This window comes from Lupinus angustifolius, chromosome LG07 (assembly GCF_001865875.1).
Source record: "Lupinus angustifolius cultivar Tanjil chromosome LG07, LupAngTanjil_v1.0, whole genome shotgun sequence".
Classification (NCBI taxonomy): domain Eukaryota; kingdom Viridiplantae; phylum Streptophyta; class Magnoliopsida; order Fabales; family Fabaceae; genus Lupinus; species Lupinus angustifolius.
The window spans coordinates 19,461,593-19,467,580 of NC_032015.1; positions in this window are offsets into that span (position 1 = coordinate 19,461,593).

Consider the following 5,988-nt stretch of genomic DNA (forward strand, 5'->3'; position numbering starts at 1 on the left):
AGGATAGAAGTACCTATAGAGACTTAATCTAATTTTCTTGAAGCTTTAATCTTCTTTGTCTTCATAAGTATTCTTCATTTTCTTCTTTTTGGTGATGTTGATGTCTTCATCAAAACCTTGTCAAGGTCAGGAGGAAAGATATTCTTCACAATCTCTCCCTTTTTGATGATGACAAACCAAGATCTTCTTGATAGTGTAATTTTCTTGAGAGCAGCATACTTTGAGATATGTTGAAGTTTTGACTTAAGTATGCTCCCCCTATCTTGTATGCTCCCCCTATCTTTCGGAGTAATGTGCCTGAAATATAATTTTACAGAAAATACCCTCCAACTTTTCTCCCCCTTTTGACTTCATCAAAAAGTAGAAAAGCAAAGAGATTCCAACATAATATATATATATAGCATACATACACTTTATATAATAAAAATATATTGATATGATAGTATATACTCATGTATGGATTAAGATATAGATAAACAAGTATTGCAATGCATAAATAAGATGTTTCAATCAAATATCCAGGAGTGGAACAATAAAGCACAAAACATCATAAAGTAACTTGTCTAGGAATATGCAACAATAACTTAAAAACAACAAATATGTAGAAAAATTTGTCCAAGATTTGAAAATAATACAACCAGAAAATCCTAACAATAGTTATTCTAAGATTCAGGCTCTGAATTGTCTTCATCAATATCCATGCTATCCATCCTAGAGGAGAGTCAATAAAGTTCATATTGGATTTGTTAATTCTGATAGTCGAGAGCATCCATCCGGTTAGTGATGTAGCCTCGGAGAGAAACCAACTCATTCGTACTTATTTGGTTCAAGAGCATGGTAGTAGATGAGGATGATTGAGCATGAAACTCAAACAGTTGTGGTTCAGAAGGGTTAGGAGCTTCAGGTTCAGATGGTTCAGCAGCAGTAGTCAGCTTGTCAGTTCTATGTTTGTAGATGCGGGTTCGAGGGTCTTGGATGAAACCCATTTTGTGGATCACTTCCACATCAATTTGGCTTACTCGAAGATTCAGAGGCACCTTTGTCTCACCATTTGTAGAAACACCACTGAAGGTTGAAGATTGAAATATGCTTTAAAATGAAAATTGCCTAACAAGTGCTAATATAACAAGTGGTGATAATGGCACCTAACAAGTGTATCATATAACAAGTGGTACTAACAAGTGGCATGCAAATATGTTTAATCATTCCATGTCTAAAATTTTTACATAATGGATATGTCATGCAAAATCTGTCTATAGAGTCAAAAATTAATGCATTTGTTTAAGCTTCTCAAACTGGTTATTTCTTATGCTAATAATTATAGCTTTTCAAAATAAATTGCTATATATCTTCTTACTTTTGACTAGAATTGAATATTCGTATCTTTTTGATAATGTCAAAAGGGGGAGAAAGGTTGCTTGTTGTGTTTGATGTTCTTTGAAGAGGGAGAAAGACTGTCATAATAGCTTCCATGTATTATTAAACATTGCTTACCTAAGGGGGAGAAAAGTGCTTTCAACTTTGAAGTCACAACCATTATGCAAATGTACAACGTCATCAAGCTAACTTATCAAATGTAACATATTATTTGATGTGGTGTTTGTCATCATCAAAAAGGAGGACATTAAGAGTGCAAAGCATCAAGGATTGCATTAGCAACGTTTGCCTATGTTTTGATGAAGACAAGGAATTAGCTAAAGTTTGAAGATGGCTCAACAATCAACTTGCCTAGGGCTCAAGTGGTGTCTTATTAGACTTATGTTATAATTCTTTATTATCCTTTTAGAAGTCTAAGATAATTGCCATAGATATTGAGTCTAGGTTAGGTAAACCTAGGTGTGAGTCTCACAAGACTTAATAAAGTAATTAATCCACTAAAATGAGACATCATCTAGATATATGATAATTAGTTTCATGCATTTAAATACATTGATTTTATGCATTAAAGATATTATATTTTGGAAATCATGTATTGCATGAGCATATATCATATAAGTAGTTTACCATTTAATCATGTATTAAAAATATACTAGTTAATCGATTAACCTCATGGCTTAATCGATTAACGTGTAAGTTTTTCTGTTGTTTCAACAACATAACTGAAAAACCATTTTTAAGAGCCAAAATCTGTTTTGTATAAATATTGGCTAATTGCAGAAACGACTATGTAGAAGAAGAGTGAAAAACACAAGAGAATAGATATAGATCATCATTGTTAGAATCTATTAAGAGAGTGTTGAATTAGGAGAAAGATTAGATCATGCCAAAGCTTTAGTTTTCATATTCATATTGCATGATTCTTTCAAAAGCTTTCTTGCATCATTCTTGTGTTTCTTGAAAAGAAAAAGATAGTTCTTTAAAGATTGCATATTTTCATAAACCTCATGCATGAACATTCATATTAGACTAGGACGTCTTATGAGTTCTTGCTTAGGTTTTAGGCTTTGATCTTTATTGTCGTCCGAGTATTAAGTACTCATCATAACTTAAAGCATTGTTAATTAAGGATTGGGAAAATCCTAGCTGCAGTTTGGTAAGGTGTTCTTCACACAAAGACTTGGAAGTCTTAGGATAAAGGGTGATACCTTGGCTGGGGCCGAATCGCGTAAGAAAGGTTTTCTTGGGAGGCGGTTTTGGTTAAGGTCAAACCAAGGGTGACGAAGTTCTTTGGGTTCCAAGAAAGGAGCATTCAAGTTTTGTATTTGGAAGCGTGTATGTAGCGTACATTGTGTTCTATAGTGAAGAAGGAAAATCTCCCAGATTAGAGGGGATGACTAAATGTTGTTTTGTAGTGGACATCAAAATGAACCAAGATAAAATCCTTGCACAATCTTTTCTATCACTTTCTCTTTTATATTTCAAGATGTTTTAATGCGTGTTTGGAGCTAATATTTTGCGTACTTCTTCCTTGCTATGTTCTTGTTAATCTTGCACAAAAGTATCTGTTGTATATTTGTTTGTGTGTTTGTTAATAACTGTGCAAGTTGATGTTCTGATCAATTTGGTTCTGTTTAGATTTAATCAATTAAGCGCACTGGTTAGTCGATTAACTGGGCATTTTTCAGCAAGTGTGTAAAAACCAGAAAAGTGAAACTTGAGCTCCGCCACACCTATTCAACCCCCTTCTAGGTGTATTTCGCCACTAATACCTAACAATAAATAGCTTACGGATGCGCACCTATAGAATATGAGATATAATTATTTGAGGAAATATATGAAGCCCAAGTGGGAGATTGTTAAAATTTCATAATTTCTAATTAAGATGGACATCATATATTTAATACAATTATATCAGCTATTTATTTTGGGTTACTAAACAAGTGATCTAAATAATGACAACATATAAGACTTTTGACACTGATAACGGATATGGGTGTAATGAGTTAATACCCAAACGGTTGACCTACAAGGAATAATGGGAACCCTTTAAGTTAACACATAAGAAACGATTATGGTCACCAATACACCAAATCGCAAATAGTTTTCACATCTTCCCATTAGGTCGAAAACGAAGGTCTCAAAAGGAATTAAGGATTTGGTTGAGGAAGACCATCGTACCAAAACTCTCTCAAAACGCTCTCAAATTGTATATCAAAGGAGTAGATTATAGAACATGGATTCATATATGACTTTGTATCATTGTTTTATATTATATGTGATAATTATGAGATTCAAGATCCTAAGATTGGTAGTTCACCAATCATAAGGAATTTCTAACTTAAGGAAATAATCTCTTTTAGGTTGCGTGATTGTCTCTCCTAACAAGTGTTTTTCTCTAAAATCAAATATTTGACTTAGTATGATAACTGAAATTGATGTGAAACCTTATACAACTAGACCAATAATTCATTCAATGTTTTGTTAAAATATTACTTCATTTCATGTTATAAAAAAAGTCAACTTGTTTCTATTATATTTCCTATTTTCAAATATTTAAATGGGAAGTAGTAAAAACTATGGGTGAAAATGAGTCAAGTCAAATATGACCCAACTCAAATTCGGCTTAATTAAATTTCACGAACTGTTAAGCGATTTAACGAGCTCAAATTTATATTGCTTATCAACATAAATTTAAAGGACCACAAGATGTTGGTTTTACAACATATAGATTCAACAATGCTAATATAGTGACTATTGTTGATTTTCACATATTCTTCAGTGTTTTTTATAGTGAGGATTGATAATCACATGTTTTGTAGGATGTTGTTTCATGTAGCCAACTATAAAGCTGATGCATTTAAAGATATTATTAATTCTATTATATGTTAATTCATAACTAGATTAATATTGTATTTGTCAATTATTTAGATATAAATATTGAAATAAAAAATTATATATGAATATTGTTGATTTTATAATGTACATATTCAACTGCTCAATGAACTAACTTTGTTGATTTTCACATATTCATTTATAGTGAGAGTTGTTAATCACATGTTTTGTATAGGAGTGTTAAGGGTATCAAATGAATGAATTTGGACGAATTTGGATTTGGATGTTAATGGATAGATGGAAAGTGATTCATTAATTTATATAAATTCATTTAAGCTATATTGTAAATTATTCAATTCATTTATATCCAATGCATTACAATACATTCAATTAGTCTATGACTCCATTTTCTTGAATTTGGATGGATATCCAAAATCATTTGAGTTTCTATTGGAACTAAAAACACTATCAAAAGAAAATCATTATTTTTAAAACTAAAAATAAAACATTTTTAAAATACTTATATACTATGATATCTATGCATGCTACATTTAAGGTTCTATGTGTAAAAGTTTACAAAAAGTGATTTACAAGACACGATATCATAAATTTACAAGGCAATTATTTTTTTAAAGTAAAAAATAGCTAATGTTACATTTAGGATAACAAAGAAACAAACAAAATAATATTCAAGATCAGGATCCACAAAAAGAACTATAAATTGCATGCAATTAAAACTTGGCTAAAGAAAAATAATGCAAGTTTCATGATAAAAATGGAAGATATTTTCACACAAGAGTATCAAATTAAACTGCAAAATTGTTCTTAATGCTTTACTTTCCTACATAGATGAGGGAAAAAAACTAGTGAAAGAGAAAAACTTTTAACCAAAAAATATTCTACCAGCATTTATTAAGGTTGTACGTATCGTAAACATTTTTTTATTCCTTTAATGCAACATTGATTTTTTTAACTTGAAAAAAATTGCAATATTCTACATTAATGTAACATTTAAAATTCAATGTTTAAAGTTTTTAATAAATACTTATAAAGTATAATGTTCTGTGTAAATATTAATTTTTAAATATTAAATGAATTTGAAAAGAAAAAACATCATTTTTTGAATTTTTGTTTTTCGGATGGACTGAGTATCCATCCAAATGGATATCATTAAAGATAATGGATGAATTTAAATTCATCCATTATTAACATATTCATTGAATTATATCTATTTAAAACCCTTAGCTTTAACGGATGAATTTGGATGAATTTATTTTGAATGGACTATGATTAATTTTATCACCTCTAAGTGACATTTTGTGTAACTAGTTATGAAATCAATGCATTTAAAGATATTATTAATGCTATTATATATTAATTCTTAGATTCTATTTGTCAACTATTTAGATATAAATATTAACATAAATATTATATATAAAATTGTTTTTGTATTCTACTATTTAAAGTTTTACAATTTGGTTTTGACTTAAATAATTTATAATATACATATAATTATAATAATAATAAGATTATACTTTTGTTAGATACTTTAAAAAGGTTCAAAAAGAGTAGTAGTTTATTATATTATAATCATAATTTATGTTTTTTTAATAATATAGTAATAATAAAATTATAATTTATTACATATTAATATATTAAGTGATAATATTAAAATTATAATTTATTAGATATTAATATATCTTGCTATCAACGTGTTCTCTATATAAATGAGTAGTCTCACCTTCCACTACTATGCTTATATTGTGCAAAGAAATA